Source organism: Panulirus ornatus, chromosome 54, assembly GCF_036320965.1.
Source record: "Panulirus ornatus isolate Po-2019 chromosome 54, ASM3632096v1, whole genome shotgun sequence".
NCBI classification, from domain to species: Eukaryota; Metazoa; Arthropoda; class Malacostraca; order Decapoda; family Palinuridae; genus Panulirus; species Panulirus ornatus.
Genome location: NC_092277.1, coordinates 2,630,728 through 2,655,632, shown reverse-complemented (window position 1 = coordinate 2,655,632; position 24,905 = coordinate 2,630,728). Strand labels below are relative to the sequence as shown.

The window sequence follows — 24,905 nt, the reverse complement described above, 5'->3', positions numbered from 1 at the left end:
TCGTTCCCTCCACCTCCGACACATATATCCTCTTGGTCAATCTTTCCTCACTCATTCTCTCCATGTGCCCAAACCATTTCAAAACACCCTCTTCTGCTCTCTCAACCATGCTCTTTTTATTTCCACACATGTCTCTTACCCTTACATTACTTACTCGATCAAACCACCTCACACCACACATTGTCCTCAAACATCTCATTTCCAGCACATCCACCCTCCTGCGCACAACTCTATCCATAGCCCACGCCTCGCAACCATACAACATTGTTGGAACCACTATTCCTTCAAACATAGCCATTTTTGCTTTCCGAGATAATGTTCTCGACTTCCACACATTCTTCAAGGCTCCCAGGATTTTCGCCCCCTCCCCCACCCTATGATTCACTTCCGCTTCCATGGTTCCATCTGCTGCCAGATCCACTGCCAGATATCTAAAACACTTTACTTCCTCCAGTTTTTCTCCATTCAAACTTACCTCCCAATTGACTTGACCCTCAACCCTACTGTACCTAATAACCTTGCTCTTATTCACATTTACTCTTAACTTTCTTCTTTCACACACTTTACCACACTCAGTCACCAGCTTCTGCAGTTTCTCACATGAATCAGCCACCAGCGCTGTATCATCAGCGAACAACAACTGACTGTTTAATGTAAGATTAAATAATACGCTGGCAAAATTGCACGATATAGATGGTCAGTAATAAAAGTGAATGCTGATGTGTAGTTATTCTAGATGAATATCAAAATCTTTTCAATGTTCCCTTCGTGCAAACACGTCAGCCTTGTACTGTGTCCAGTTATTTATCATAATCTTAAATGTCAGTCTTAATGAACTCTTTGGGAGAGCATTTCAGTGGGTAACTGTTTTGAAGGCATTTTGATTGCCTTTTAAAGTAGCTCTATAAAGTGCCCTGCTTTCAGTAAGTGGTACTGATCTCTTAAGTTATATGTGATGCAGTTGAAGAATTTTGGGAAAGAGATGTCTTTTTGTCCATGTACTAACTTGTAGACCTCGACCCTATACCCAATCTTCCTGTTCTCTTGAATTCAAGTGTTTGTAAGCCTAGAGCTTTGCATCTGTGTATTCATGCCATGTTGGCTTACTCTGGAACTTAGTTGCTCAGTGCTGCACCTGCTAAAGTAGCTGTATATTATTTGACTAAATGTAGTGACCAGTTTTGGACTACGTAGTCAGTAATTGGTATGACTTGGGTTAGGTATTGCGACAGATTCTTTTTAACCATTCCTTGTCAGCTGTTAGCCTTGTCTGCTACCAGAGTTACATGTGCACATGGTTTTAGGTTAGATGCAACAAGCATCCTGAGGTCAATTCTCAAGTTCACACTTATATTGCACAGCTCCATTTGAGTGGAATTTTTGATTTAAATTAGTTTTGCTAGAGTGCATGCTTTTACACTTATTCTCACTTAAAGATGATGATTACTTCTTTATGCATTCTTCAAGTATTCATGTCTGTGTTCTTATTAATTTTCTGTATCTCAGCATTATCAGCAAAGAAGATAGCTTCTCATTTTTGGGTGTTAACATCATTAACATAAATGTTGAAGTGTTTTATCCTATTACAGACCCTTGGGGCACATCACTATGTATTCATTGGTAACCAGTCTAAAGATTCATATGAAAAGTGTGGCTTATCCTGCTTGGAAGTGTGATATCTTTCCTTAAATGTTTCCTCTTACACCCAGTGCCTCCAGTTTAGCAATCAGCATCCAAAGTGGCACTGTCAAATGCTTTTCATAGTTTAAATGATTAACATCCACAGAATACTGTTTATCCACTGCAATTAAAAAGAGCATATTGCTAAAATAGCATATTGGTAGGGCAGTTCATATTTTTGAAGCCATATTGAAAGCTGCCAAGAATATCATTCCTGGTTATGGTTTAATTAGTCTTTGAATTATACCATTTAGGAGTTCTGATATGCTAATGAAGGACACATGTCTCTACTGAAATGGCACATTTTTGTTTCTACCTATCTATCTACCCATATCTCTGATGCCCATTCCCTCTGGGAACTCCCATCATGGGTGTGGTCTTGGCAAGAGACTTTCCACTTGTTCCTGTCCTTACGTGCCTCCCTTGCATACACCATTTCATGCATTCTTCCACCAGCTCTTTCCCTCCAGTATTCCTCCACTCTATTTCCCCATCTCACAGGTGGTCTTCCTTTCACACTAACAACATCTAATTGTACTACCATACACTCTCCTTTAAAACTACCAGTCTTTTCCACATTCCCAACTTGCCTCATAGTATTCCATTCCACCCACTCTGCCACTCCACAGTTCTTTCCCTTTGCATTCCCTCTCATACACCCCTTCATTTTTTTCCTTCTTTTAATTTAGTCATGACTCATGCTTCTCTCACACAGCTCATTTCCACAGCCTTGACTCTTTACCTCTGTAACACATTTCATGTCCATTTTTTCGAGGACTTCGCTATTCCTAAATCGTCTCCTCACTTCCATACTGAAACCTGTTCCCTTCATTATTCTGTTAAGGGACCCAGTTATTCCTCTACCTTGTACTGCTCTCTCCCTTATCTTTCGTTCCATATCACCATACATACTAAAGGCACCTCCTGAATACCTAGATTCTCTCACCATTTTCAGTCTGTCTTCCCTCACATCCAAAACAATTTGGCACACTTTCTTTCACTCTGTATGGATTTGCAAAATCTTTACTTTTGCTCTGTTTACTTTTAGATAGTGAATTGGAACAATGTGGTATACCGGGGTCGACGTGCTGTCAATGGATTGAACCAGGGCATGTGAAGCATCTGGGGTAAACCATGGAAAGTTCTGTAGGGCCTGGATGTGGAAAGGGAGCTGTGCATTATACATGACAGCTAGAGACTGAGTGTGAACGAATATGGCCTTTGTTGTCTTTTCCTAGCGCTACCCCGTGCACATGCGGGGGAAGGGGGTTGTTATTTCATGTGTGGCGGGGTGGCGATGGGAATGAATAGAGGCAGACAGTATAAATTATGTACATGTGTATATATGTATATGTCTGTGTGTGTATATATATGTATAGGTATGTATATTTGCGTGTGTGGACGTGCATATATATACATGTGTATGTGGGTTGGTTGGGCCATTCTTTCGTCTGTTCCCTTGCGCTACCTCGCTAACGCAGGAGACAGCGACAAAGCAAAATGATAATTATGATAATCATATACTTTTACTTGCATTTATCTTCAGTCACCTGTGCTTACACACATCATAAAACACTTACAACCATCTGCAACTCCTTTTTACTTCAGCAAACAACACAGTATCATACACAAACAGACTTGCTACTAGCCACCATATCTCACCACCACACTCATCTCTGCACCCCTTTTCCTTAGTTTTGGTTTCATATCTCTTATTGCTCCATCTTAAAAAGCCACAGTGACATAACACAGCCCTGTGTCACACCCACATATTTACTGAACCTTTCACTAAACTCTCCATCCACTCTTACACATGCACTTGCTCTATAGAAGGCTTTAACACCATCCAACAGTTGTCCCCCTTATCCCATATATCCTAAACACTTCCCATAAAGCATTCTATTTGATGCTATCATACACTTTCCCCAAATCCATAAAAGTTACATACAACGTTTCACCTTTTGCTAAATACTTTTCCATGGTCATCTTTACCTCAAAAGTCTGATCCATGCATTCCCTACCTTTCCTAAAACTCCCTTGCTCTTCACTTATTCTGCATTCAGTTACTTCCATCACTTTATCAGTCAAGATTCTTGCATACATTTAACAGACTTATTCCCCTATAATACATCCCCTACATACATCCCTAGCACCTTTTTCTTTGAATAAGGAACAATCCACAGGCATAACCTTGATTTTCTGTGTGAAAATACATATCAGGTGCATCCACTTTGTCACACTTTCTCCACTATACTTCAGCATTTCATCTGTAAATCCATCCACTCCAGATGTCTTTCCTACCTTCAGCCTCATTATTGCCCCTTTTTACCTCCCTTTTTTGCCATAGGCCCTTGCACTTGTATCTTCTACCATACTCCATACTCATGTGTGTAATAGATGTTGCCTCACCTCTCACATTAATCAGTTCTTCAAAATACCCTTAACATCTTTATTTTACTTTCATTTTGATTCAGCACTTGACCTTCCTTACTGCTCAAATTAACATTGCCACTGTTACATGCACCTCTTTCCTTTTCCACCTCCTTCCAGTACGATGCTTATTTTTTGAAAGCTTTTCACTAAAATTTCTTTCAAAATCTTCATTTACTCTTTCTTTGCTTTCCTGTATCAGCTTCTTGACATTCTGCCCACACATTTTTTATTCTTCCCTCCTCCTTTGCTGAACTTCCACTGGACACCCTTTTCAAGCAATCTACCATGTGCCTTTTCTTTTTTTTCTCTTCCACTGCTTTTGTAATCTCTCTTGCCCACCATGCATTGACCTTTTTATTCCTATAACTCATGACCTTGTATCCAACTGCTAATCATACATCCTTTAATAGCATTACTCTAACCATTTTAAACGCTTCATTCACACATGACTGCATTTCTACATACACTGCATTTCCATCCAAACTTGCAGTTACCCTTCTTTCATAGTCCTACCTGCAATTTTTTTTCTTCTCATTCATCTTCTCACTTGACAACACTTTTACCTCTCCATTCTTCCTTACTTCATACCTCCACTTCCATCTGATTCTCACCCCCACAAGAGATGCTAGATGGTCAGTCTCCAAAGAATCCTCTCACAACTCTGGCATCTAGCACAGCCTTTCTCAGTCTTTCATCCATAGTCAGTCAAATAATTTTCGTCTTCTCCTCTATCATTTCTCATCCATGTGTACCTGTGGATCATCTTGAGCTGAAAAAAGGTGTTTGCATGGAATAAATCCCATGACAGACATCCTGAAGATAACTTTTTTCTCATTTCCTCCAGGCACTCACCATTTAGCATCTCTCACCATTTCATCACATCCCACCTTTGCATTCATATCTCATATCTCTCATTCTCAGAACTGTGTATACTGTCATTGAAATTTATTCATAAACACTTAATTTCATCCTTGACTCATTCATTCTTCATATTTACAGGTGCATGTACACATACTCATGCATACTTCATACTTCACAATTCCGGTCTTTCCTTTCACCCACACTGTTCTCGATCCATTCCATCCATGCTCTGTAACATCCTCCCACATTCTTGGTGATAGCAGAATTGCACAACCCACCTTTTCCTCTTCCCTGATAATTTTCATTTATTCCTGTCCATACTACTACTACACCCTCCCATAACCTGCTTTCCATAACCTTCCCCAAGGATATGAGTATCCCTAGTCCCCAACATTTCCAAGATATTACTTTTAAACTTCACAAGCTCCCTCCTTTTAATCTTACTAGTCATCCCATTTATGTTCAGTGCCATCACTCAGTCACTCATCTCTTACTCCTCGGCATAACTGGTAGACTCCAGTGATGCTTCTTATGCTTTTTTCCCTCACCCCTGACAGGCCACTGGCAGAGTGCAAGTCGAGCACAGTGTTTCCAGAGGTAACGAGGCTCCAAAATTGTCCAAAAAAAGCTAAAAATCCCAGCACACCTCTAGTGTTTGTCTGTATTTTAAAGGAAAACTACCACTGCTATTTCCCTGCTTAAGTTGGGCAACACCTTCCGTTTTAGTTCTACCCCAAGGGTGTAGTAAGGAGGTGACCATAAAAATGCAGGGTGAGGCTTTGATACTCAAGAAAACTAGAGCGTTCTTTGAGATGATGAAATTCAGAAATTTCTCCAGTTCCGAGCCTGTCACAGTAACCTTATTGGTTACGACACTGCTACTTCTTAAAGAATGTCCTTCTTAAAAGCATTCTACCTACACTTCATTCATTAGGAACTTCATCTGTTTTCAAAGAGGATTGGGAGATATCTAAAAGTGTGCTACATAGAATGTTGGCACAGAATTCTGTTGTAACTGGGAACACACCATCAGGACTTGGTGATTAGATTTGTTTTGGGAGTTTCTTAAACACTGTATTTCTGTTGTAACTTCAACTTGGTGTAAGTAAAATTCGTCTTTTAAATCACCAGAAATGATATCTGTATGAATCTCAATTTTTGCAAAAACTTTTATTCTTTAGGAAAAGTCAATGAATATGGTAATGAGGAGAATAAAATGGTCAATAGGGTGATTTGTCAATTTAAATCTCCATCACCATCACTATTAGCTTTGTTGAGGGATTTTCTTGTGCAGTGCTTTTGCAGTGCTTAAAGAATACAATAACTGTAGTTGGGCATTATGTGAATGGCACTGAATGTAATGTGGTAGGAGCGAGTCTTATGTATAAGGAATGCTGTTAGTAACGAGAATGAGAATAGATATATACCAGTATTGAATGATTCTGCTGGTCAAGATTGCATGGGCACTCACTGTGTCAACTGTTTGCATGAATGGTATATTTCCTTTAGAATATTGAATATTAAGATAAATCTTGACTGGTTGGGAGGTTAGGTAAGATTTTTGTGTTCTCTTGATTATACTAATGTTACATACTTTTGCTTTAGTGCCACTTTTTTTTCTGTTTCTTACCTTTGCCTAATTTTGTTGTTCAGTAGAATGTAAAACTTAAAAATCATATATTAACTAAACAATACACATTGCTATTAGCTTTGGATACCCAAAGCTAATAGCAATGCAGAGCTAAAGTGATACATTTCTGTTACCAACTGATCCACGGGTGCTGACTTCAACATGATAATTAATACATTGTTTGCTTTGAAGAATGTATGTGAGAAATACTTAGAAAAGCAAGTGGATTTGTATGTAGCATTTATGGATCTGGAGAAGGCATATGATAGAGTTGATAGAGATTCTCTGTGGAAGGTATTAAGAATATATGGTGTGGGAGGCAAGTTATCAGAAGCAGTGAAAAGTTTTTATCGAGGATGTAAGGCATGTGTACGTGTAGGAAGAGGGGAAAGTGATTAGTTCTCAGTGAATGTAGGTTTGTGGCAGGGGTGTGTGATGTCTCCATGGTTGTTTAATTTGTTTATGGATGGGGTTGTTAGAGAGGTGAATGCAAGAGTTTTGGAAAGAGGGGCAAGTATGAAGTCTGTTGGGGATGAGAGAGCTTGGGAAGTGAGTCAGTTGTTGTTCGCTGATGATACAGCGCTGGTGGCTGATTCATGTGAGAAACTGCAGAAGCTGGTGACTGAGTTTGGTAAAGTGTGTGAAAGGAGGAAGTTAAGAGTAAATGTGAATAAGAGCAAGGTTATTAGGTACAGTAGGGTTGAGGGTCAAGTCAATTGGGAGGTAAGTTTGAATGGAGAAAAACTGTAGGAAGTAAAGTGTTTTAGATATCTGGGAGTGGATCTGGCAGCGGATGGAACCATGGAAGCGGAAGTGGATCATAGGGTGGGGGAGGGGGCGAAAATCCTGGAAGCCTTGAAGAATGTGTGAAAGTCGAGAACAATATCTCGGAAATCAAAAATGGGTATGTGTGAAGGAATAGTGGTTCCAACAATGTTGTATGGTTGCGAGGCGTGGGCTATGGATAGAGTTGTGCGCAGGAGAGTGGATGTGCTGGAAATGAGATGTTTGAGGACAATGTGTGGTGTGAGGTGGTTTGATCGAGTAAGTAATGCAAGGGTAAGAGAGATGTGTGGAAATAAAAAGAGCGTGGTTGAGAGAGCAGAAGAGGGTGTTTTGAAATGGTTTGGTCACATGGAGAGAATGAGTGAGGAAAGATTGACCAAGAGGATATATGTTCCGAGGTGGAGGAAACGAGGAGAAGTGAGAGACCAAATTTTAGGTGGAAAGATGGAGTGAAAAAGATTTTGTGTGATCGGGGCCTGAACATGCAGGAGGGTGAAAGGCGGGCGAGGAATAGAGTGAATTGGATCGATATGGTATACCGGGGTCGACGTGCTGTCAGTGGATTAAGTCAGGGCATGTGAAGTGTCTGGGGTAAACCATGGAACGTTTGTGGGGCCTGGATGTGGAAAGGGAGCTGTGGTTTTGGTGCATTATTGCATGACAGCAAGAGACTGAGTGTGAACGAATGGGGCCTTTGTTGTCTTTTCCTAGCGCTACCTCGCACACATGAGGGGGGAGGGGGATGTTATTCCATGTGTGGCGAGGTGGCGATGGGAATAAATAAAGGCAGACAGTGTGAATTGTGTGCATGTGTATATATGTATGTGTCTGTGTCTGTGTGTGTATATATATGTGTACATTGAGATGTATGGGTATGTATATTTGTGTGTGTGGACTTGTATGTATATACATGTGTATGGGGATGGGTTGGGCCATTTCTTTCGTCTGTTTCCTTGCGCTACCTCGCAAACGTGGGAGACAGCGACAAAGCAAAATAAAAAAAAATAATTTTGTATATTATTTCCATTTCACATAGTACTCTTCTGTGGAGCTGTGGATGTGAGCTCTATTTTAGCCCACCTTTGGCCTTACCTTTCTGTCCCAGAGTCCCCTTTAATAAGGGTTCAGCAGTGCTTAGGACAACATACATATCCATTAGGTGGAACCATGGGTCAAAAATTGTCGTGATGTATGCATGTCTTTGTGGGCTGAGGAAAAGACACTTGAGGTATAAGTATTTAGTATCTTCAAGTTTGGAAGTTGCATCATAGACATTGAGGGGTCTTGTGATTTGATGAATCAGTCTGTGTAATGGTGGAGATGTTGGTGTTCAGAATTCAGATGTGACTTAGTAACTCTTACATGTACTATAGCTCAACCCTTTTTCTTTCAAATTTATTTTTGGCAGGGAACCTCAAAAGTGTCAGTTTTAAAGAGAAAATTTCTTGACTTTTTATATTTCTTTACTTTCATAACTTAACATAGCTCATAAGTTTGCTTATCTAACATTTGAAATGTCTATGTATCTATATATATCTGATGCCTGTTCCAATTGGAATTCTCTCAAAGGCATGGCCACAGCAGCAGAATCTCTGTAAGTAAAGATTTCCAGTGCTGCTTCTTGGTTTGAATACAGAAAAAATGGAGGAAGTGAAGTATTTTAGATATCTGGGAGTGGACTTAGTAGCAAGTGGAACCATGGAAGTGGAAGTGAGCCACAGGGTGGGGGAATGGACGATGGTTCTGGGAGCGATGAAGAAAGTGTGGAAGGAGAGAATGTTATCTTGGATAGCAAAAATTGGTGTTTGAAGGAATAGTAGTTCCAAGAATGTTATATGGTTGTGAGGCATGGGCTATAGATAGGGTTGTGCAGAGAAGGGTGGATTTGTTGGAGATGAAATGTTTGAGGACAATATGTGGTGTGAGGTTTGATCGAGTAAGTAATGAAAGGGTTAGAGAGATGTGTGGTAATAAAAAGAGTGTGGTTGAGAGAGCAGAAGAGGGTGTGTTGGAATGGTTTGGGCATATGGAGAGAATGAGCGAGGAAGGATTAACAGGGAGGCTACATGTGTCAGGTGGAGCGAACGAGGAGAAGCAGAAGACCAAATAGGATGTGGAAGGATGGAGTGAAAAAGATTTTGAGCGATCGGGACCTGAACATATAGGAGGGTGAGAGGCATGCAAGGAATGGAATGAATTGGAACGATGTGGTATACTGGGGCCGAAGTGCAGTCAATGGATTGAACCAGGGCCTGTGAAACGTGTGGGGTAAACCATGGAAAGGTCTGTGAGGCCTGGTTGTGGATAGAGAGCTGTGGTTTCAATGCATTATATGTGACAGCTAGAGACTGAGTGTGAACAAATGTGGCTTATTTTTGTCTGTTTTCCAGGTGCTACCTTGCTGAAGCAGGGGGTAGTGATGCTGTTTCCTGTTGGATGAGGTAGTGCCAGGAATAAATGAGGGCAAGCAAGTATGAATATCTATCTATTATACTTTGTCGCTGTCTCCTGTGTTAGCGAGGTAGTGCAAGGAAACATACGAAAGAATGGCCCATCCCACCCACATACACATTATATACATACATGTCCACACATGCACATATACCTATATATTTCAACATATACATACATATACATACACAGACATATTTTTATCTATATTTATTTTGCTTTGTTGCTGTCTCCCGCATTAGCGAGGTAGCGCAAGGAAACAGACGAAAGAATGGCCCAACTCACCCACATGCACATGTATATACATACACGTCCACACACGCAAATATACATACCTGTACATCTCAATGTATACATATATATACACACACACAGACATAGACATATATACACATGTACATGATTCATACTGTCTGCCTTTATTCATTCCCATCGCCACCTCGCCACACATGGAATAACAAACCCTTTCCACCTCATTTGTGCGAGGTAGCGCTAGTAACGGACAACAAAGGACCCATTCGTTCACACTCAGTCTCTCGCTGTCATGTAATAATGCACCGAAACCACAGCTCCCTTTCCACATCCAAGCCCCACAGAACTTTCCATGGTTTACCTCAGATGCTTCACATGCCCTGATTAAATCCATTGATAGCACGTCGACCCCGGTATACCACATCGTTCCAATTCACTCTATTCCTTGCATGCCTTTCACCCTCCTGCATGTTCAGGCCCCGATCACTCAAAATCTTTTTCACTCCATCTTTCCACCTCCAATTTGGTCTCCCACTTCTCCTCGTTCCCTCCACCTCTGACACATATATTCTCTTGGTCAATCTTTCCTCACTCATTCTTTCCATGTTACCAAACCATTTCAAAACACCCTCTTCTGCTCTCTCAACCACACTCTTTTTATTACCACACATCTCTCTTACCCTTACATTACTTACTCGATCAAACCACCTCACACCACATATTGTCCTCAAACATCTCATTTCCAGCACATCCACCCTCCTGCACACAACTCTATCCATAGCCCACGCCTCGCAACCATACAACATTGTTGGAACCACTATTCCTTCAATCATACCCATTTTTGCTTTCCGAGATAATGTTCTTGGCTTCCACAGATTCTTCAAGGCTTCCAGAATTTTCGCCCCCTCCCCCCACCCTATGATTCACTTCCGCTCTCATGGTTCCATCCGCTGCAAATCCACACAGACATATATATATATATATATATATATATATATATATATATATATATATATATATATATATATATATATATATATACTATTTATTTATTCATATATTTATTATGCTTTGTCGCTGTCTCCTGCATTAGCTAGGTAGCACACAGAAACAGACGAAGGAATGGCCCAACCCACTCGCTTACACGTGTATATACATACACGTCCACACACGAACATATACATACCTATACATTTCAACGTATACATACATATACATGCACATGCACATGATTCATACTTGCTGCCTTTATTCATTCCCATCGCCACCCTGCCACACATGAAATGACAACCGCCCTCCCCCAACATGTGCATGAGGTAGCACTAGAAAAGGACAACAAAGGCCACATTCGATCACACGCACATATATATACCTATATATTTCAACGTATACATACATATACATACATAGACATATATATATATATATATATATATATATATATATATATATATATATATATATATATATATATATATATATCATAGGGTGGGGGAGGGGGCGAAAATTTTGGGAGCCTTGAAAAATGTGTGGAAGTCGAGAACATTATCTCGGAAAGCAAAAATGGGTATGTTTGAAGGAATAGTGGTTCCAACAATGTTGTATGGTTGCGAGGCGTGGGCTATGGATAGAGTTGTGTGCAGGAGGATGGATGTGCTGGAAATGAGATGTTTGAGGACAATGTGTGGTGTGAGGTGGTTTGATCGAGTAAGTAACGTAAGGGTAAGAGAGATGTGTGGAAATAAAAAGAGCGTGGTTGAGAGAGCAGAAGAGGGTGTTTTGAAATGGTTTGGGCACATGGAGAGAATGAGTGAGGAAAGATTGACCAAGAGGATATATGTGTCGGAGGTGGAGGGAACGAGGAGAAGAGGGAGACCAAATTGGAGGTGGAAAGATGGAGTGAAAAAGATTTTGTGTGATCAGGGCCTGAACATGCAGGAGGGTGAAAGGAGGGCAAGGAATAGAGTGAATTGGAGCGATGTGGTATACAGGGGTTGACGTGCTGTCAGTGGAGTGAATCAAGGCATGTGAAGCGTCTGGGGTAAACCATGGAAAGCTGTGTAGGTATGTATATTTGCGTGTGTGGACGTGTGTATGTACATGTGTATGGGGGGGGGGTTGGGCCATTTCCTTCGTCTGTTTCCTTGCGCTACCTCGCAAACGCGGGAGACAGCGACAAAGTATAAAAAAAAAAAAAGAAAATATATATATATATATATATATATATATATATATATATATATATATATATATATATATATATATATATATCTTTTATTTCTTTTTAACTATTCGCCATTTCCCGCGTTAGCGAGGTAGCGTTATGAACAGAGGACTGGGCCTTTTTTTTGGAATATCCTCACCTTGCCCCCTCTGTTCCTTCTTTTGGAAAATTAAAAAAAAACAAGATGGGAGGATTTGCAGCCCCCCACTCCCTCCCCTTTTAGTCGCCTTCTACGACACGCAGGGAATACGTGGGAAGCATTCTTAATCCCCGATCCCCAGGGATGATATATTTTTTTTTTTTTTTTTTTTGCTTTGTCGCTGTCTCCTGCATTTGTGAGGTAGCGCTATGAAAGAGATGAAAGAAATTGCCCAACCCACCCCCATACACATGTATATACATACGTCCACACATGCAAATATACATACCTACACAGCTTTCCATGGTTTACCCCAGACGCTTCACATGCCCTGATTCAATCCACTGACAGCACGTCAACCCTGGTATACCACATTGATCCAATTCACTCTATTCCTTGCCCTCCTTTCACCCTCCTGCATGTTCAGGCCCCGATCACACAAAATCTTTTTCACTCCATCTTTCCACCTCCAATTTGGTCTTCCACTTCTCCTCGTTCCCTCCACCTCTGACACATATATCCTCTTGGTCAATCTTTCCTCACTCATTCTCTCCATGTGCCCAAACCATTTCAAAACACCCTCTTCTGCTCTCTCAACCACGCTCTTTTTATTTCCACACATCTCTCTTACCCTTATGTTACTTACTCGATCAAACCACCTCACACCACACATTGTCCTCAAACATCTCATTTCCAGCACATCCATCCTCCTGCACACAACTCTATCCATAGCCCACGCCTCGCAACCATACAACATTGTTGGAACCACTATTCCTTCAAACATACCCATTTTTGCTTTCCGAGATAATGTTCTCGACTTCCACACATTCTTCAAGGCTCCCAGGATTTTTGCCCCCTCCCCCACCCTATGATCCACTTCCGCTTCCATGGTTCCATCCACTGCCAGATCCACTCCCAGATATCTAAAACACTTTACTTCCTCCAGTTTTTCTCCATTCAAACTTACCTCCCAATTGACTTGACCCTCAACCCTACTGTACCTAATTACCTTGCTCTTATTCACATTTACTCTTAACTTTCTTCTTTCACACACTTTACCAAACTCAGTCACCAGCTTCTGCAGTTTCTCACATGAATCAGCCACCAGCACTGTATCATCAGCGAACAACAGCTGGCTCACTTCCCAAGCTCTCTCATCCCCAACAGACTTCATACTTGCCCCTCTTTCCAAAACTCTTGCATTCACCTCCCTAACAACCCCATCTATAAACAAATTAAACAACCATGGAGACATCACACACCCCTGCCGCAAACCTACATTCACTGAGAACCAATCACTTTCCTCCCTTCCTACACGTACACATGCCTTACATCCTCGATAAAAACTTTTCACTGCTTCTAACAACTTGCCTCCCACACCATATATTCTTAATACCTTCCACAGAGCATCTCTATCATCTCTATCATATTCCTTCTCCAGATCCATAAATGCTACATACAAATCCATATATATATATATATATATATATATATATATATATATATATATATATATATATATATATATATATATATTTTCATACTATTCGCTATTTCCCGCGATAGCGAGGTAGCGTTAAGAACAGAGGACTGGGCCTTTGAGGGAATATCCTCACCTGGACCTCTTCTCTGTTCCTTCTTTTGGAGAATTAAAAAAAAAAAAAAAACGAGAGGGGAGGATTTCCAGCCCCCCGCTCCCTTCCCTTTTAGTCGCCTTCTACGGCACGCAGGGAATACGTGGGAAGTATTCTTTCTCCCCTATCCCCAGGGAAATATATATATATATATATACTATTTATTTACTTATATATTAATTATGCTTTGTCGCTGTCTCCTGTATTAGTGAGGTAGCACAAGGAAACAGACGAAGGAATGGCCCAACCCATCCGCTTACACTTGTATATACATACACGTCCACACACGCACATATACATACCTATACATTTCAACGTATACATGCATATACATGCACATGCAGATGATTCATACTTGCTGCTTTTATTCATTCCCATCGCCACCCTGCCACACATGAGATAACAACCCTCTCCCCCAACATGTGCGTGAGGTAGCGCTAGAAAAAGACAACAAAGGCCACATTCGATCACACTCAGTCTCTAGCTGTCATGTATAATGCACCGAAACCACAGCTCCCTTTCCCCATCCACGCCCCACAGAACTTTCCATTGTTTACCCCAGATGCTTCACATGCCCTGGTTCAATCCATTGACAGCGCGTCGACCCTGGTATACCACATCGTTCCAATTCAGTCTATTCCTTGCATGCCTTTCACCCTCCTGTATGTTCAAGCCCTGATTGCTCAAAATCTTTTTCACTCCATTCTTTCACCTCCAAATTGGTCTCCCACTTCTCCTTGTTCCCTCCACCTTTTGACACATATATCCTCTTTGTCAATCTTTCTTCACTTGTTTTCTCAATGTGACCATACCCTTTCAAAACACCCTTCTCTGCTCTCTGAACCAGTTCACACTCTTTTTGTTACCACACATCTCTCTTACCCTTTCATTACTTACTCGATCAAACCACCTCACACCACATATTGTCCTCAAACATCTCATTTCCAACACATCCACCCTCCTCCACACAACCCTATCTATAGCCCAAGCCTCACAACCATATAATATTGTTGGAACCACTATTCCTACAAACACCCATTTTTGCTTTCTGAGATAATTTTCTTGCCTTCCACACATTTTTCAACGCTCCCAGAACCTTCGACCCCTCCCCCACCCTGTGACTCGCTTCTGCTTCCATGGTTCCATCCACTGCCAAATCCACTTCCAGATATCTAAAACACTTCACTTCCTCCAGTTTTTCTCCTTTCAAACTTACCTCCCAATTGACTTGTCTCTCAACCCTACTGTACCTAATAACCTTGCTCTTATTCACATTTACTCTCAGCTTTCTTCTTTCACACGCTTTACCAAACTCAATTACCATCTTCTGCAGTTTCTCACCCGAATCAGCCACGAGCGCTGTATCTTCAGCGATCATCAACTGACTCACTTCCCAAGCCCTCTCATCCACAACAGACTGTGTACTTGCCCCTTTCTCCAAAACTCTTGTATTCACCTCCCTAACAACCTCATCCATAAACAAATTAAACAACCATGGAGACATCACGCTCCCCTGCTGCGGACCGACAATCTCTGAGTGCCAATCACTTTCCTCTCTTCCTACTCGTACACATGCCTTACATTCTCAATAAAATCTTTTCACAGCTTCTAGCAACTTGCTTCCCACACCATTTATTCTTAATACCATCCATAAATGCTACATACAAATCCATTTGCTTCTCTAAGTATTTTTCACATATATTCCTCGAAGCAAACACCTGATCCACACATCCTCTACCACTGCTGAAACCACCCTGCTTCTCCCCAGTCTGATGATCTGTACATATCTTCACCCTCTCAATCAATACTCTCCCATATAATTTCCCAGGAATACTCAACAAACTTATACCTCTCTAACATGAGTAATCACTTTTATCCCCTTTGCCTTTGTATAATGGTACTATGCATGTATTTTGCCTATCCTCAGGCACCTCACCATGAGTCAAGCATACATTAAATATCCTTACCAAGCAGTCAGCAACACGGTCACCCCCCTTTTTTAATAAATTCCACTGCAGTACCATCCAAACCCACCGCCTTGCCGGCTTAGATCTTCCGCAAAGCTTTCACTACCTCCTCTTTGTTTACCAAATCATTCTCCCAAACCCTCTCACTTCGCACACCACCTTGACCAAAACACCCTATATCTGCATTTATATCATCTAATACATTTAATAAACCTTCAAAATACTCACCCCATGTCCTTCTAACATTACCACTACTTGTTATTACCTCCCCATTAGCTCCTTCACCAATGTTCCCATTTGTTCTCCTGTCTTATGCACTTTATTTACCTCCTTCCAAAACATCTTTTTATTCTCCCTAAAATTTAATGATACTCTTTCACCCCAACTCTCATTTGCCCTCTTTTCCACCTTTCTCTCAACCTCCTGCCTCTTTCTTTTATACCTCTCTCTCATTTGCACTATTTCTCTGCCAAAAATCATCCAAATGCCTCTCTCTTCTCTTTCACTAATAACCTTAGCTCTTCTTCCCACCACTCGCTACCCTTTCTAATCTGCCCTCCTCCCATGCTTCTCATGCCATAAGCATCTTTTGCTCAAGCCATCACTGCTTCCTTAAATACATCCCATTCCTCCCCCACTTCCTGTACGTCCTTTGCTCTCACTTTTCCATTCTGCACTCAGTCCCTCCTGGTACTTCCTCACACAAGTCTCCTTCCAAGTTCACTTACTCTCACCACTCTCTTCATTCCAACATTCTTCTTTTCTGAAAACCTCTACAAACCTTCACCTTTGCCTCCACAAGATAATGATCAGACATCCGTCAAGTTGCACCACCAGCACGTTAACATTCAAAAGTCTCTCATGCGCCTATCAATTAATACGTAATCCAGTAGCGCTCTCTGTCCATCTCTGCTACTTACATATGTATACTTAAGTATATCTCTCTTTTTAAACCAGGTATTCCCAATCACCAGTCCTTTTTCAGCTCACAAAACTACAAGCTCTTCACCATTTCCATTTACAACACTGAACTTCCCATGTACACCAATTATTCCCTCAACTGCCACATTACTCACCTTTGCATTCAAATCATCCATCACTATAACCTGGTGTTGTGCTTCAAAACTACCAACACACCTCTCAGCTGCTCTCATGATCTTTCTTCTCATGCCCAGGTGCATAGGCACCAATAATCACCCATCTCTTTCCATCCACTTTCAGTTTTTCCCACCTCTCCTGTTTCAGGAGTAGTGCTACTTCTTCTCTTGCTCTTGTCCTCTCACCAACCCCTGACTTTACTCCCAAAACATTTCCAAACCACTCTTCCCCTTTACCCTTGAGCTTCGTTTCACTCAGAGCCAAAAACATCCACGCTCCTTTTCTCAAACATACTACCTATCTATCCTTTTTCTCATCTTGGTTACATCCACACATATTTAGACACCCCAATCTGAGTCTTCGAGGAGGATGAGCACTCCCCCGCATGACTCCTTCTTTTGTTTCCTCTTCTAGAAAGTTAAAATACAAGGAGGGGAGGGTTTCTAGCCCCCCACTCACGTCCCCTTAAGTCGCCTTCTACGACATGTGGGGGATGCGTGGGAAGTATTCTTTCTCCCCTGTCCCTAGGGATAAGTATGAATATGTACATGTTTATATATGTATATGTCTGTGTATGTATATGTGTATATGTTGATATGTATATATATGTGCATGTTTGGGCATTTATATGAATATGGGTGTGTATGAGTGGATGGGCCATTCTTTGTCTATTTCGTGGCGCTACCTCACTGACATGGGAAACAGCTATCAAGTATAAGAAATAAATAGATATATACAACAATCACCACTTGAAAGAGAAAATAAGAATGGCTAGTATTTTCTTTTATTACATCCTCAAAGAGAGTGGGGGGATACAGGTACTGAGGTCCTTAAAAGCACTGACATGCTGGTGGGCACTAATTATGTGACCTGACATATGACCTTCCTCTTTTTACAGTGTGTGTAGACAGGGTTATTCTGGTGGATACTTCTTGATAATTTTTTCAGTTAACAGTTTGTCACATCTAAAATAACTAAAAGACATATTTTACATAATGATCAAATGTGCCAGAGATCAAACATGATTCAATTACATTTCTTTTATTGAAACAATTTGCTTTAGCTATGGTCTTAGCTCTTTTTCAGTCAATATGGAGATCAAAGGCAGCTTTTTATTGAAAAATGCCATTCCTCTGTTGGGCTATCTTAACACTATACTTATGTTGTGAGATCCTAGTCTCCAAATCTTTCCCTGATTATCCAATATAAAATTGGTTACAGTCTTTACGTGGGACTTTATACACAATACCTTTATCATTTTATGGGGTATTTTTGATGAGGCCTTTCTTGATAGTTTTTGTCATATTTCAAAACTATATGTACATTATGTTTTTTTCAGAGTGTGAACACATCTGAGGAAATATAACAGCATTCTTCCTTAAGTAAGAGTTGTGGGAATATGTGATAGAGTGGAAGAAAGTAAACTTTAGATTGATATAGGTAAAACTGAAAGTGGATGGGAGAGATGGGTGATTACTGGTGCCTGTGCACCTGTTCATGAGAAGAAAGATCATGAGAGCAGGTGTTTTGGGAGCAGCTGAGAGAGTGTGTTAGCAGCTTTGGTGCACCAGACCAGGGTATAGTGATGGGTGACTTGATTACAAAGTTGAGCAATGTGGCAGTTGAGGGTATAATTGGCATACATGGGGTGTTGCGGTAAATGGAAATGGCAAAGTGCTTGTGGATTTGTGTTCTGAAAAAGGACTGATGATTGGGAATACCTGGTTTAAAAAGAGAGATATCCATGGGTGACTTGATTACAAAGTTGAGCAATGTGGCAGTTGAGGGTATAATTGGCATACATGGGGTGTTGCGGTAAATGGAAATGGCAAAGTGCTTGTGGATTTGTGTGCTGAAAAAGGACTGATGATTGGGAATACCTGGTTTAAAAAGAGAGACGTCCATAAGTATACATATGTGAGTAAGAGAGATGGCCAGAGGGTGCCATTGGATTGTGGGTTAACTGATAGATGTGTTAAAGAGAGACAAAGGTGAAGATTTATAGAGGTTTCCAGAAAAGAAGAATATTGGGAGAAGGGAGTGGTGAGAGTAAGTGAACTTGGAAAGGAGACTTGTATGAGGAAGTACCACAAGAGATTGAGTGCAGAATGGCAAAAGGGGAGAGCAAGTGACATAAGGGGAGTGGGAGAGGAATGGGATGTATTTAGGGAAGCAGTAATGGCTTGCACAAAAGATGCATGTGGTATGAGAAAGATGGGAGGAAGGCATATTAGAAAGGGTAGTCAGTAGTGGGATGAATAAGTAAGATTGTTAGTGAAAGAGAAGAGAGAGGCATTTGGACGTTTTTGCAGGGAAGTAGAGCAAACAAGTGAGAGATGTGTAAAAGAAAGTGATAGGTCAAGAGAAAGGTGCAAAGGCGGGCAAAAGAGAGTTGGGTGAGAGAGAGTATCATTAGATTTTAGGGAGAATAAAAAGACGTTTTGGAAGGAGGAAATAAAGTGCGTATGACAAGAGAACAAATGGGAACATTGGTGAAGGGGGCAAATGGGGAGGTAATAACAAGTAGCAATGAAGTGAGAAGGAGATAGGGTGAATATTTTGAAGGTTTGTTGAATGTATTTGATGATAGAATGGCAGGTATAGGGTGTTTTGGTCGGGGTGGTATGCGAAGTGAGAGGGTCAGGGAGAATGGTTTGGTGAACAGAGAAGAGTTAGTGAAAGCTTTGCGGAAGATGAAACTCGGCAAGGCAGCGGGTTTAGATGGTATTGCTGTGGAATTTGTATAAAAGGGGGGGTGACTGTGTTGTTGATTGGTTGGTAAGGATATTCATTGTATGTATGGATCATGGTGAAGTGCCTGAGGATTGGCAGAATGCATGCATAGTGCCATTGTGCAGAGGCAAAGGGGATAAAGGTGAGTGTTCAAATTACAGAGGCATACGTATGTTGAGTAATCCTGGGAAATTATATGGGACGGTATTGATTGAGAGGTTAAAGGCATGGACAGAGCATCAGATTGGGGAAGAGCATTGTGTTTACAGGAGTGGTAGAGGATGTGTGGATCAGGTGTTTGCTTTGAAGAATGTATATGAGAAATACAAAAACAGATGGATTTGTATGTAGCATTTATGGATCTGGATAAGGCATAGGATAGGGTTGATAGAGATTCTCTGTGGAAGGTATTAAGAGTATATGGTGTGGGAGGTAAGCTGCTAGAAGCAGTGAAAAGTTTTTACCAAGGATGTAAGGCATGCGTACAAGTAGGAAGAGATGAAATGGTGTGGGAAGTAAGTTGCTAGGAGCAGTGAAAAGTTTTTACCAAGATTGTAAGGCATGTGTACAAGTAGGAAGAGAGGAAAGTGATTGGTCCCCAGTGAATGTCGGTTTGTGGCAGGGGTGGGTGATGTCTCCATGGTTGTTTAATTTGTTTATGGATGGGATGGTTAGGTAGGTGAATGCAAGAGTTTAGGAGAGAGGGCCCAAGTATGCAGTCTGTTGTGGATGAGAGGGCTTGGGAAGTGAGTCAGTTGTTGTTTGCTGATGATACAGTGCTGGTGGCTGATTCTGGTGAGAAACTACAGAAATTGGTGACGGACTTTGGTAGGGTGTGTGAAAGAAGAAAGTTGAGAGTAAACTTGAATAAGAGCAAGGTTCAGTAAGGTTGAGGGACAAATTAATTGGGAGGTTAGTTTGAATGGAGAAAAACTGGAGAAAGTGAAGTGTTTTAGATATCTGTGAGTGGACTTAGCAGCAGATGGAACCATGGAGGCAGAATTTAATCACAGGGTGGGGAAGGGAGTGAAGGTTCTGGGAGTGTTGAAAAATGCGTGGAAGGTGAGAACGTTATTTTGTAGAGGAAAAATGGGTGTGTTTGAAGGAATAGTGGTTCCAACAATGTTATATGGTTGCGAGGCATGGGCTATAGATAGGGTTATGTGGAGGAGGAAGGATGTGTTGGAAATGAAATGTTTGAGGACAATATGTGGAGTGAGGTAGTTTGATCGAGTAAGTAATGAAAGGGTAAGGAGATGTGTGGTAATAAAATTAGTTTGGTTGAGAGAGCAGAAGGGGGTGTTTTGAAATGGTTTGGTCACATGGAGAGAATGAGTGAGGAAAGTTTTACCAAGGGGATATATGTGTCAGAGGTGGAGGGAACAAGGAAAAGTGGGAGATCAAATTGGAGGTGGAAAGATGGAATGAAAAAGATTTTGAGTGATCGAGGCATGAACATGCCGGAGGGTGAAAGGCGTGCAAGGAATAGAGTGAATTGGAACGATGTGGTATACCGGGGTCGATGTGCTGTCAATGGATTGAACCAGGGCATGTGAAGTGTCTGGGGTAAACCATGGAAAGTTCTGTGGGGCCTGGATGTGGAAAGGGAGCTGTGGTTTTTGTGCATTATACATGACAGCTAGAGACTGAATGTGAACGAATGTGGCCTTTGTTGTCTTTTCCTAGCGCTACTTTGCACACATACAGGGGGAGGGGGTTGTTATTTCATGTGTGGCGGGGTGGTGATGGGAATGAATAAAGGCAGACAGTATGAATTATGTACATGTGTATATATGTATATGTCTGTGTGTGTGTGTATATATATATGTATACGATGAGATGTATAGGTATGTATATTTGTGTGTGTGGACATGTATGTATATACATGTGTATGTGGGTGGGTTGGGCCATTCTTTCATCTGTTTCCTTACGCTGCCTCGCTAATGTGGGAGACAGCATGGAAAAGTCTTTGGGGCCTGGATGTGGAAACAACTTTCCATGGTTCACCCCAAACGCTTTACATGCCCTGCTGCAAACCGACATTCATTGGGAACCAATCACTTTCCTCTCTTCCTACTTGTACACATGCCTTACATCCTCAATAAAAGCTTTCACTGCTTTTGGCAACTTACCTCCCAAGCCATATACTCTTAATACCTCCCAAAGAGCATCTCTGTTAACTCTATCATATGCCTTCTCCAGATCCATAAATGCTACATACAAATCCATTTGTTTTTCTAAGTGTTTCTCACATACTTTCTTCAAAGCAAACACCTGATCCACGCATCCTATGCCACTTATGAAACCACACTGCTTTTCCCTAATCTGATGCTCTGTACATACCTTCACCCTCTCAATCAATACCCTTCCATATAATTTCCCAGGAATACTCAACAAACTTATACCTCTGTAATTTGAACACTCACTTTTATCCCCTTTGCCTTTGTACAATGACACTATGCAAGCATTCCACCACTCCTCAGGTACTTCCATGAACCATACATACATCGAATATCCTTACCAATGAGTCAACACAGTCATCCCCTTTTTTTAAATTCCGCTGCAGTACCATCCAAACCCGCCACCTTGCTGGCTTTCATCTTCTACAAAGCTTTCACTACCTTTTCTTTGTTGACTAAACCATTCTCCCTGACCCCTCTCACTTAGCACACCACCTTGAGGAAAACGCCCCATATCTTTCACTCTATCATCAAACACATTCAACAAACCTTCAAAATACTCAATTCATCTCTTTCTCACTTCACCACTACTTGTTATTACCTCCCCATTAGCTCCCTTCACCAATGTTCCCATTTGTTCTCTTGTCTTATGCACTTTATTTACCTCCTTCCAAAACATCTTTTTAGTCTCCCTAAAATTTAATGACATTCTGTCACCCCAACTCTCATTTGCCCTTTTTTTCACCTCTTGCACATTTCTCTTGAACTTCTGCCTCTTTCTTTTATACATATCCTTGTCATTTGGAAAAATCATCCAAATGCCTCTCTCTTCTCTTTCACTAACAATCTTACTTCTTTATTCCATCACTCACTGCCCTTTCTAATCTGCCTACCTCCCACCTCTCTCATGCCATAGGCATCTTTTGCGCAAGCCATCACTGCTTCCCTAAATACATCCCATTTCTCCCCTACTCCCCTTACATCATTTGCTGTCACCTTTTTCCATTCTGCAGTCAATCTCTCCTGGTACTTCCTCACACAGGTCTCCTTTCCAAGCTCACTTACTCTCACCACTCTCTTCACCCCTACATTTTCTCTTCTTTTCTGAATAATTACAAATATTCACCTTTTCCTCCACAAGATAATGATAGACATCCCTCCAGTTGCCCCTCTCGGCATATTAACATCCAAAATTCTTTCTTTCATGCGCCTATCAATTAACACATAATCTAATAACACTCTCTGGCCATCTCTCCTACTTACATACATATACTTATGTATATATCACTTTCTAAACCAGGTATTCCCAAATCACCAGTCCTTTTTCAGCACACAAATCTACAAGCTCTTCACCATTTCCATTCTGTGTGTGTGCATGTATATATATGCATGTGTATGTGGGTGGGTTGGGCCATTCTTTCGTCTGTTTCCTTGTGATACCTCGCTAACGCGGGGGACAGTGACAAAGTACAATAAATAAATGATTATAAATCAAATATTATATATAATTATCATTATACTTTAACTCTGTTTCGCACTTTAGCGAGGTAGCGCAAGGAAACAGACGAAAGAATGGCTCAACGCACCTAATATATATGTATATGCATACACGTCCACATGTGCACGTATACATACCTATACATTTCAATGTATACATGTACATAATTCATACTTGCTGACACATATTCTCTTTATAAATATTTCCTCACTCATTCTCTCCATGTGATCAAACTATTTCAATACACCCTCTTCTGCTTTCTCAATCACACTTTTTATTACCACAGATCTCTCTTACCCTTTCATTGTTTACACTATCAAACCACCTCACACCGCATATTGTCCTCAAACATCTCATTTCCAACACATCCACCATTCTCTGCACAACCCTATCTATAGCCATACCTTGCAACCATAAAACATTTTTGGAACCACTATTCCTTCAAACATATGCATTTTTGCTTTCCGAGATAATGGTCTCGCCTTCCACACATTTTCTAATGCTTTCAAAACTTTCGCCCCTTCCCCCACCCTGTGACTCACTTCCGCATCCATGGTTCCATCCACTGCCAAATCCACTCCCAGATATCTAAAACACTTCACTTCCTCCAGTTTTTCTCCATTCAAACTTACCTCCAAGTTTAGTTGCCCCTCAACCCTACTGTACCTAATAACCTTGCTCTTATTCATATTTACTCTTGGCTTTCTTCTTTCTTTACCAAACTCAGTCACCAGCTTCTGCAGTTTCTCACCTGAATCAGCCACCAGCACTGTATCATCAGCGAACAACAACTGACTCGATTCCCAAGCCCTCTCATCCCTAACAGACTGCATACTTGCCCCTCTCTCCAAAACTTTTGCATTCACCTCCCTAACAACCCTCTTCATAAACAAATTAAACAAGCATGGAGCATCACGCACCCTTGCCACAAACTGACATTTACTGAGAACCAATCATTTTTCTCTCTTCCTCCTTGTACACATGCCTTACATCCTCGTAAAAAACTTTTCACCACTTCCAGCAACTTGCCTCCCACACCATATACACTTAATACCTTCCACAGAGCATCTCTATCAACTCTATCATATACCTTCTCCAGATCCATAAATGCTGCATACAAATCCATTTGTTTTTCAAAGTATTTCTCGCATATTCCTCAAAGCAAACACCTGAATCACACATCCTTTACCACTTCTGAAACCACACTGCTCTTCCCCAATCGGATGTTCTGTACATGGCTTCAACCTCTCAATCAGTACCCTTCCATATAATTTCCGAGGAATACTCAACAAACTCATACGTCTCTAATTTGAACACTCACCCTTATCCCCTTTCCCTT

General features: G+C 41.1%; 1 protein-coding gene across 4 annotated transcripts in view; it reads left to right on the top strand.

Moving 5' to 3' along the window:
- The window catches only part of LOC139765353 (2,5-dichloro-2,5-cyclohexadiene-1,4-diol dehydrogenase LinX-like), a 95,415-nt gene that overhangs the window by 3,829 nt on the left and 66,681 nt on the right, over nucleotides 1-24,905 (top strand). Inside the window, exon 1 of one of the 4 annotated variants that reach the window (XM_071692734.1) lies at nucleotides 9,843-9,861. The exons of the other annotated variants lie outside the window; for them this stretch is intronic. The gene's annotated coding sequence lies outside the window, so the exon portion shown is untranslated. Of the gene's footprint in view, nucleotides 1-9,842; nucleotides 9,862-24,905 lie in introns of those variants that run through there. 4 annotated transcript variants of the gene reach the window in all.